We start from the raw sequence: 11,786 nt of genomic DNA, 5'->3' as shown, positions 1-11,786 counted from the left end.
ACCATTTTTGTTGTTCTTTTATCTTTTTTGTTGTTCTTTTTTCACATGGTTAAAATAAGTGTTCTACATGATATGTTCTTTTCTGCTATTTTTAATGTTCTTTTTCTTTACTTTATTATGTTCTTTTATGCTCTATTGTTGTTCGTTTTTTTATTGGTAATGTTGTTTTACATGGTTAAAATAAGTGTTCTACATGATATGTTCTTTTCTGTATTTATAATGTTCTTTTTCTTTATTTATAATGTTCTTTTAGGTTCATCCTCTTTTTGTTCTTTTGAGGAATTGCTCTGTTTATTCAGCCTCTCTTCTTGTTCTTTCAGCTGTTTTTGAAGATTTAACATCATTTGTTGCTGGTCAAGTAAAAGCTTCCTTTGCTCTTCAATACTGTACTTTTTGAAAAAAGAACAAACATAAAAGAACATTAAGATTTATATCTAATAAACATAAAAGAACAGAACAACAAAACCCAAAAAAAAAAAAAACAAGTGCACCGTTCTTATCATGAACATGGCTTGTATTTCTTCTCCTTTCCCCTCTTTTGTTTTATTTTTTTTATTTTTCATTTTCTATATATATAATATTTCTCCTATTGGATTCATAACTTCTCATTTTAGAAACACATTCTTGAGAGAGAAAGAGGAGAGCTTTTAGTTTCTCCCAACAAAAGAGAGATTTTATGAGAGAGAAAGTTCAAAACAAATTTTCTCCTCCTTTCTCTGAAATGTGATTTTAATTGAATTACGTTTACAAAAAACTAGTTTATTAAGCGAAATACTATTTCAATTTCGCTATTTTTTGATTTTTTTTATTCTTTCAAAGAGGTTTATGCTGTTGATGAAGGTGCATCGGGTGATTAAGGTAAATTTTCTCGTTCTTAATTCTATGTTCTTTTTAAATTTTAATGTTCTTTTCTTATAACTTTCTATTTCTGTGGCATCAAAACAGTGTGTTCTTTTTTAGAATCAGCAATTGTTCTTTTTACATATTTATAGTGTTGTTTTCAGATATCTTTTGATAAATAAAATAACGGAATTAGAACATAAATTGGTTGAAAAAGAGCATTTCCAGAACTTAAAAGAACAAGAAAAAATATAGATCTGGTTTTAAAGTTCATCAAATGTTCGTCGTTTTATTTTTTAATTAGAACATAAATTGGTTGGAAAAGAACGTTTCCAGAACTTAAAAGAACAAGAAAAATTATAAATCTGGTTTTAAAGTTCATCAAAGGTTCGTCGTTTTATTTTTTAATTAGAACATACTGTAAATTGGTTGGAAAAGAACATTTCCAGAACTTAAAAGAACAAGAAAAAATATAACTGCTTTTTATATTTGTACTTTTTGTCTGATTTGTCAATATTAGTGTTCTTTTTGTTAGTGTTCTTTTTTTTAATGTTCTTTTTGTTAATGTTCTTTTGTTAATGTTCTTTTTTTTTTGCGGTTTTTATTTTTGTTGCGTTTTATTGTTATTTATGTGCGTTTTGGGACAGGTGCACCAAGAGCACCATGCACACCCCTGCACAATCTGAGCGTTGCCCTTAGGTAACCACTAAGTTTTTTATTTACTTTTTTTAAGCGGAGAGGAGAAGGACTTTATTGAATCGGGATTCTCCTATTAAATTGTAAAATGATCGAATAGATTGGATAATTGGACTCGTACACTCATACATTAAATATAGGTTACCGTACGTGGTTAGCGTGTCGATCAAAAGTAGTTCGGGGGTTCGTTTTATGTCACAGCGTATGATTCTATGAATCAATCAAATCAGGTTGATCAAAATATATCCGATTCTTTTCCTAAATTTTCAAAACTCACTTGAGAATCCGAAGTACTCCATAACTAGTCGACAACTTTCAATTAAACTTTGGATACAAAAACTCATAAATGGCGGTCTTAGGAATATATAAGACCAATTTCTTACAAAATAGTTACAATTTTTAATTAAATAGTTATATTCAATCATTATAACCAATGAAATATTTATAATTTCTAATCAATTAGTTACACTTTGTCATTATATAGTTACATTTTTCAGATGATGATCGACATCGACGATTTTATGCGTATGATGATCTCATAAGAGACCTACTCAAACTTAGAAGAGTTGTCTCATCTAAATCGATCTATTAGGAAAAGAATTCAACATAAGAGAATGTACGTTGTTAGCAATATATGATCGATGTTCTACCCAAGTACTTGTAGTACTACATAAAATTACGTAATTCAGAAGGTGGACCATGGCGCATAGTGAGCATGATTCACCTTAAGAACACAAGTACATAACTAAAAAACATCACCTTAAGTAAAAGAACATTAAATATATTTTATTTATACTTTTAGTAAAAAGTAAAACAATATATATTTTTTTGTAACAAATTGTGACATAATATATTGCATGCATGTTCTTTTGCTTCTAAACACATGTTTTTTTGGTGCACCATGCTTGTTACCATAGTCCATAATCCACGAATTGGATTATTAGATATAGGATTGTTATTTCAATTTATTGTGGAAGAATTAGAAGGTTCAATCTCCCTGAATTAAGCCATTGTTTTCAAATTTATTTTGTCGGAGTATATATATACACTATTTTATTTGGAATTATTTTATCTGAACTTGTTTAGCCTTAAGTTATCTTATTTGTGTGTAAAATATGAAAAAAAAAATACTTGTATGAACTTGTATGGATTCCCCCCCCCCCCCCCCCTCTAAACTCACTTGAACTTGTTTCACAAATTCTAATTTACAAGTGGTTTACAATAAATTAATATTGTATACCGTAGTAATTAAAAGTTAATTAACTCAAAATATTTAAAAATTACCATCTATATGTAAAAGTTATACTTTCTTCGATTTTTAATACTCGCAACGTTTGTATATTTTACACTATTCACATATTCTATTTTGACTACTGTTGGTGATTTACACGTAAGATAAAACATAATCATGTATGATCTTGTTAGATTCGTCTCAATTTGTATTTTTAAAATATATTTTTTTTATGATTTTTGCTTAAAGAGAATTAAAGATATCAATGATCAAAGTTTTGCATAGGCATGGGTGAAAGTTACCAACGTTGCAAGTATTAAAAAGCGGAGGAAGTATATTTTTAGTGATTAAATTTTTTTATTTTAATAAAAACATATTTTGCAAACTCACTAATAATGTATAAAATAAATCATTTACCCTTTAAAATGTTTATCTATCAACTACTCCCTCCGTCTCTTTTTGTTTTTTACGTATTCCATTTTGGATGTTCATTTTGTTCTTTACAATTCCTTTTATATTGTCACATAATGCATTAATATAATAATATTCTATCAAAATTTGTGCCCAAATATTATTTTAACCAATTAAATCCATTGGACATTAAATATTTCTCATTTTCCTAATGTCAGATTTTTGATAAAAATGAAAACATTATAAATAAACGTAATTTTTCTTGTTTAAATAAAAAGTAGAGGAATCTCAATGCACATTAAATAGTCGTTAAATCGCGTGAAAAACATCAAACGTAAAAAAACAAAAAGAGACGGAGGGAGTAGCTTTTTTTATATAATATAAAAGTTAATCAAAACATATTAAAAGTTGATGTACAAAAAACTAGGTTAAAGTTACAAAAAAGTGGATAAAAGTTATCTTGTTGTACGATATATTTATTGTATACATTGTGCGCGCAAGATCTTTTGAACTTGTTTTGTCTAAAATAAATTAAAATACGTTAAATTAAGTAGAACAAAACATACCATAATATAGTTATACAAATTTAAAATCTTAAACAAAACATGCGGACTTAGATTAGTGCAAAAAGCAGTAAATTCTTCAACTTCCTAGAAACAATGGTAGTAGTCTATTTTATCTCTAGGAAGTTGTTATTTTAGCATGGAAAAACCAACACACACTATGCAATGCATTAGTTTAGGTTTCCCATTTCATATATAATTATATATACACATATTTCTTATACATGTATCCTTGTACATCGTCTAAACAAATCCGAATTCTAGTCATAAAACAAGGAAATATACAGTATGAGTTTTTGGAGCATTTTAATAGGATCAGGAATCATGTTAGCAGCTGATTTTGTTCAGATGATTCCGGTTGTCGGACCGGCAATTGCAACTGTTGGGAGGTTGGCTTCACCCTTTCTGGTGGAGCTTGTTAGGAAGTGGATTGATAAGGTGGCTTCAAGGCGCCGTATTGCGGCCTGAAATTGCTTGCAAGATTATTAATGCGGATCAACATGAGCTCCGTAGTTAAGTACGTAGTTTATCAGTTGCATTTGTAATCGATTATTGAATGGTAAGAAAAATGTTACTCGAATCGGTCTAATTTTCTCTCTTATTTCTTTCATTTATTTATATTGGTAAATTAGTATACAATAGTACGTACAAGTACTAGTAATTGTCATTTCATTATTGATTGTTCGGTGGATTGAACAAAATTAGCTTTTGAGCCCGTTCAAAGAACGGACAGTTATATTAGTGGTTATTAAACCGTCTTTTAAAATGTTAATTTTATTGAAGGTTTGTGATCTTGATTAATGGGAATATATGCTTTATATATGAGTTAAATTTAAATTAATAAACATATAGATTAGATGGTGAATTAATATTACGTACAAGTGTTAAATATGGAGATGGAGTGAAAGAGGTTGAATGAATATATGAACTAAATGGTGAATTGATGTTGAATGAGGAAGATGAAGGGGGTGAGGTGTTGAAGCTGTAAAATATTTCGTATAACAAAATGAAAAAATTAAAAAAAATATATGGAGGAAAGATGGGGTGACACGTGTTATTTAATGATCTTTGAAAGATGGGTGACACGTGTCATCTAATGGTCTATGATTTTCTTTTTTAAATAATTGGTATAGACTAGTTATAGATTCTTTCTGTCAATTAGAGATCACAAGTCTTCTAATCTTCTATATTGGTCGACTTATAAGAAAAAACCTATTCTGTTGGTATTCTACGAATTAGCCACAAATTAATACGGAGTACTACGTAAATTATATACCAAGTATATAAATAAAATGAAGGTAATACTCAATTAACAATTTTGTATTTTTTGTGTGCGAATGAGTCACAAGAGCAATATAAAATTAAAATTGGCAAATAGTTAAAGAGAAAAAGGAGATTCGAACATGTGATTGTGAACTTTCGTACACATCATCAGTTTTAATTATTAAACCAAGACATCATTGGTAACACCTCCACATCCACCTTCATGTATGTTGGAACTTGTACCAAGAACAAAATTTGACACTACATGCAATTGAGAAGTTGAGGGTGGTCTAATTGAGATTATAACACCAAAAAACCTCCCAAATCTTAATTACTTTTAACCCATAAAATTAAATGCATTCAAAAGAAACATTATTATACTCGCAATTAAGGAGTTAATTAAAACTGTCTTAGTTAACCCCTCCAGTCTCCACGGCCATCCCCTCTAGTAATAGTACCACTTTATAAAGTGTCACACATTATCCTCCTTCACAAAAAATACACGAATACATAGTAGAAAACTAAAACAACCATGGCAAGAATAATATATTCTTGTTCAAATTCTTTTATGTTCAAACATTTGATTCTTGTTTCATTATCCATATCTCTCTCGTTTCGGATCGGATATGCTAGTAGATCCTTCCCAAGAGACGCTCAAGGGTGCATTCAATCTGTTACGAGTATAGGTATGTGTTTCACTGACTTCTGGACTAACCATGGGAAGTTAAGTGAACCATGTTGCAAAGCGTTACAAGGAATTGACGATGCTTGTTCACCTACATTATTCCCTCAAAGTCCGTTAATAATTCCCTTTTTTAAGAACTTGTGTTCGGGTGGTAGTAGTGGAGGGCCTGGTGGCAGTGGTAGTAATTCCCCACCTTTAATGCCTTTTCCTATTCCCTTTCCACCGATTGGTGGAGGTGGTGGTAGTAGTGGAGGTGGTGTTCTTCCATTTCCACCTTTTATGGGTGGCGGCAGTAGTGGCGGTGGTCTTATTCCATTCCCACCTTTTATTGGTGGTGGCGGTAGTGGAGGGCCGGGGGTGTTATTCCATTTCCACCTTTCTTGTCTCCACCAGGGATCGACAAAGGTGCTAGTGCTCCAACACCTCCAATGGAAGAATGATTTACCAGCGGTCATTACTTTAATTTGCTTTTCACCTATAATAAGTATCTCGACTTACTACGTGTACATTTAGTAAGTACTATACAATAAATGTATTCACAACAATATATGCTTCTCTTGTACGTATAGTAGGATCTAGTAAGTTATTTTATGGTTCCGTTATTTATAACTATAGAGATTATTTGCAATATTTAACGATGTACGTATTCATGCAATTTTATTCAATTTTATCCATGATACAACAATGTTGGTCCAATGTAATGTTGCAAGGCCTAAAGAAACCTACCGCACATGCTTTAGAATACATCGATCAAACAATGTGGACGTCGACTTGGTTAATTGGTTAAAATTGTGAAGGTATGACATATGAGTCGTATGACCAAAGATCTAAAATAAACACACGTATGTATCATTTTCTCGCGAGGCTCTTTCTACGGACAAAAAAATAAAACGAAGGATTTAGCAATAATTACGTACGTACTCCACAAGCTAGGTGCGTACACTACAAAATGATGCTTAGAGACGGATTTGAGACGGATTTGAGACGGAAATAGGGCGTCTCAAAAAAATTTGAGACGGAATTCTTGCAAAACCATTACAAATGTGAGACGGAATTTTTGAAACTCCATATACAATTTCATCTCAATTTTAATTTAGAGACGAAATTTTAGTAATTCGTCTCAAGTTTGAGACGTTTATTGTATCCGTCTCAAAATCCATCTCTACTTGATACATAATTTTGTAGTGGTATACAAGCAAGTGAAGTAACTCAACTTGTTAGACGACGAGCTAACATAATCTAGCTAGACCCTCCGTCTCGCTATTTGCTTACAACAAGCTACATCATACGAAGTTATCATCAGAATGTACTTCAATATCAACCAATTCAAAAGAATATATGATACGCGAAAAATAGAACCTTAATTAAAAGGATGTAAATAATCCAGTAAGATGTATTTTTTGTGAAATTAGATTAGATGTATGTGTGTTAGTTTCACAGAGTTCCTCAAGAGGGGGGTGAATTGATATTTTACGGTTTTACAAAAATTAAACTACTAGGAACAGAAACATTAAATATGCAAGCGAGATTTAGCGTGGAAAACTCTCTAGGCCCAATAGAGAGGAAAAAAACCACGGCCCCTTTGGGGACTTAAACACATTCACTAATTAGGCAAAATAACTCAGTTTCTTTACAAGCCTAATCTACTCGGGCCACAATCTGTTAGTCGCCTCTGACTACAGATGACCAGGAACAACCCCTCGTTGTTCCTTCCCTTACAGAAACAGTCCCTCAACTGCTTCTCCTCACAGATCTCTTGTGAGATCTTCTCTCTTGCTCAAGTAAGCCTGACTCAGGCTTAACATACAATATCTCAACACTTAAACTGAAATCAAAGTAATATTAACCATAATACTAAATACTAGATATAAGACCACGTAACAAATACTGCTCTATATGGGAACAGGAACAGACTCTTTAAAGATTAAGACTTTAAGGGTAATACCTGAAAGCTTCCGGTTAATGTAAATAAGTCTGATAAAAACTTTCGCAGAGAACTTAAGGTGTATATATAGGAAAACCAGAGTTTACCCTAGATTCTAATTCAAACCAATTTAGGACTCTTTTCAAAAGATATATTTTCGTAAATAACATCTTTAAAACGCGTTTTAGATAAACTCAATCCTTACGGATTTGAGAGTTGTGAATTAACTTAAAACGTTTAAGAGTTTAACCTTAAGTAAAATAGTAAAATCAGTTTTGTAAATCGACACTTATCTTTTATAAAATAAAACTGATTTAGGACTCTATGAAATATTCTGTTCCCATACTAAGCTGTATTTGTTTCTACTGATCTTATACCTTTCTGGACTCTAATTGACTTGCTGGGCTTCATTCTCCTTGGCCCATGATTCAATCTGTCCATACTCTTTAGACTTGTATTCTTCATGATGTTGGACTTAATTTCCACGCTGCTTCACTTCTTGCCTCGTTGTGTACTTGTCCTAGCTTATAGTGACTTGCTCCTGTCAATCCTTATTTCAACAATCAGTAGAGTGTAAGCTTGTCATCATCAAAACCCAGGAAGCAACAATTTCCCCCTTTTTGATGATGACAACCTTACATATTAATAGAATTAAAATATATAAGAATGACTGAGAAATGGAACATGTAACCTGACAGTCAAGTACCAAGATCAATCTTAGCCAGGTACAGAAGAGTCACTAAGGTGTCGAACCTATGTATAGACACCAATAGTTTTGAACACATGTTGCTCCTCTTAATATCTTCCCCCTTTGGAATTATCAAAAAGGGTGCTAGGAAAAACGGTTTCTCGACGAAGAGGAAAGAACATATGTGAATTATGTTACCCTTCCAAGCAGATTGACATCATGCAGCTCAAGTCGGTCAACGAGTTTGACCGCACCCCTGCAAGCAAAACAAGGAAAATGCAACAAAGAGCACAATACAAGCAACCAATTCTACAAGTCAATGTGGGTCAACTATCAGAACGTAGGAAAAGCGCACTAATGATCATTAGTCATAAACTTGGCGCATCAAAACCAACCAAAAAAAATTGTTTAGAGAGCAATCAGAGATAAAATTGTTTTTGAGATAGCAGAATTATAGGGGGTGGGGTAAGATCTGGTTGTAGCAGGGTCAGGGTTGGGGTGCATCATCATCAGCAGGAGCCACCTCTTCTATCACCATGTCAGCTAGGCGCTCCGTCATGTCATTGAAGAACTCAGCCTGGTCCTGCTGCATCTTGTGTATCAGCTCCTGTAAAGATGTGATAGCAGACATCAGAACAATATTGTCTAGCTGCAGTTGATCTACCTTGGTCATTAGGAGCTGAATTGAGCCATCTGGTGAGGGGGCAGCAGACTGAGTTTCCCCTTCCTTGTCCGAGTCAGAATCCTCAACCCGGTACACCGGAGGTGCGCCCTTGGAGGAACTGGCGAGACGGCTGCTACGGCGAATAGGCTGAGTGGACACAGGGGAGAGATGAGGTTGCTGAACAGGTGAGGCAGATGGTTTTGGACTTTGTGGTTTTGGTCCCGCATTGTGAGACACATCCTCAGATTGACCCTCTTCGTCTTGACATGGAACGGCTACCTCTCCCTCTTCCTCAGAGAAGTCCTCCTCATCATCGACATCTTCTTCTCCCTCTTCCTCCTGAGGTGTAGTATCTCCCACATTCGTCTTACCAACACAGACGACTCCATCCACTACACTCAGGCTAATCCCATTCAAGCAAGCTTTGTTAAGGATATGGGCAGGAGTAAGAGGTTCAGCTGAGTAACGAGTAAGGTCAACCCCAACCTTTCTCATGATGAAGGTAAGAAGAGAACCATACCCAATCATATTGTTCTGGGAGACGGAGTGAGTGAGATGGGAGATAAAAACGACAGGAAAGTTTATTTGACGCTGAGATTCTAGGAGAAAGATGTAGATCAGATCTAACCTGCTTGCCAAAGCACGCTTGTCATGACGCGGAACAATACCTCGTCGGACCACATTAAAAAGGACCTTTTGAAAAGGAGTGAGGACAGACTGGTTGAGAGCTTTTGGGTGCTTCCCTTGACCACCAAAATATGAGTAAACTTCCTTCATTGTTGCACCCCCGAGCTCAATTGGACCCTTACCCTTGTGATAGACTTCCTCTCCTAACACAGGGACTTTGAACCAAGACCCTAATTTCTCAGCATCGAGATTGGAGTTGTTGGAGTTCTTCTTTGTCTTCTAATTTGACTTGGATTTTTGTTGGCTTTCTTCTCAACATTCTATCTCTCTCTTTTTTTGTTAAAGAATGATTGGATTCTTCATAATTTGCTTAAATAGCTCCCCTTAGGTAACCACTAAGTTTTTTATTTACTTTTTTTAAGCGGAGAGGAGAAGGACTTTATTGAATCGGGATTCTCCTATTAAATTGTAAAATGATCGAATAGATTGGATAATTGGACTCGTACACTCATACATTAAATATAGGTTGCCGTACGTGGTTAGCGTGTCGATCAAAAGTAGTTCGGCGGTTCGGTTTATGTCACAGCCTATGATTCTATGAATCAATCAAATTAGGTTGATCAAAATATATCCGATTCTTTTCCTAAATTTTCAAAACTCACTTGAGAATCCGAAGTACTCCATAGCTAGGCCGGACAACTTTCAATTAAATTCTGGATACAAAAACTCATAAATGACCATGTTATGAATATATAAGACCAATTTCGTACAAAATAGTTATAATTTTTAATTAAATAGTTATATTCAATCATTATAACCAATGAAATATTTATAATTTCTAATCAATTAGTTACACTTTGTCATTGTATAGTTATATTTTTAAAATGATGACATCGATCATTTTATGCGTATGACGGTCTCATAAGAGACATACTCAAATTTAGAAGAGTTGTCTCATCTAAATTGATCTATTATGAAAAGAATTCAACATATAAGAGAATGTACATTGTCAACAACATCTGGTCGATGTTCTACCCAAGTACTTGTAATAGTAGTACTACATAAAATTACGCAATTCAGAAGGTGGACCATGGTGCACAGTGAGCATGATGCACCTTAAGAACACAAGTACATAACTAAAAGAACATCACCTTAAGTAAAAAGAACATGAATATATTTTATTTATACTTTTAGTAAAAAATAAAACAAATTTTTTTTTTTGTAACAAAAATGTGACTGTAATACCCCGAATTTTTAAAACTCGATAAATTATGCTTAATTGTTTTTATTTAGTTAAAATCGTTTTAAATCCTAAATTCAAACTTTATTTTTAATTAACGAAGTTTTATTTCGCTTGAAAATTTTAATATTGTTACACGATTTATTATTTTTCAGATTCTACGATTTAATTTTTAATTTACGATCTTAAGCTACTTTTTAAATAATAGTTATTTCGTAATTTATTTCAATTTTTTTTTTTTTTTTAATAATTTTGAAGCGTTCTTATTATATTCGAAAACTAAACTATTTTTCGTTAACGATATTTTTATAAAAGATTATTTCGAAACTTAGTTTTAATTAAGAATTTCTATTTCCATTATAAAAATAGAAATCGTTTTTCTGAATTTTGCCTAACTAAAGGAAATTACCAAAATGCCCCTAAAAGCAAAATTGGCATCTTGCTCCCTCTTCCTTTGTCCCTCACGTAACTCCTTCCTCCCTCTCTTCCCTAAAAGCAGTCCATGTTCATGCCTTGCTCTCCAAGGACTTGACACTATAAACAAGACAAATTTTGTCTCAATTTTTCCAACCAAATCAGTTAACAAAACTAAAAACAATCACCACCATTGCCGCCCTCTATAAGCACAAACAAACCAAATTTCTGAATCAAAAATCAAACCAAAAACCAAGTTTCCCCCCCCCCCCCCCGCTTTTTGTTTCTCTGATTTGAACCAACCACCACCACCATAACCACCGACTACCACCGTGACATCCCCCACCACCATCCACCACCATTAACACCAGACCAACCACCCGACCACCACTGTACCCCACCGTACTTCCCCCTGCCCTCCCCCTCTTTCGTCGCATCTCCCCTGCTCCATCTCCCCTTCCCCTGTCGCACTGCCGCGAACCACCATATCACGCAACCACAACCACCATCATCAATAAATTATTGTCCAAGATCCCTGGC

The sequence above is a fragment of the Spinacia oleracea genome, chromosome 2 (assembly GCF_020520425.1).
Source record: "Spinacia oleracea cultivar Varoflay chromosome 2, BTI_SOV_V1, whole genome shotgun sequence".
In the NCBI taxonomy this organism is placed as follows: Eukaryota; Viridiplantae; Streptophyta; class Magnoliopsida; order Caryophyllales; family Amaranthaceae; genus Spinacia; species Spinacia oleracea.
This window is presented reverse-complemented; position numbering follows the sequence as displayed.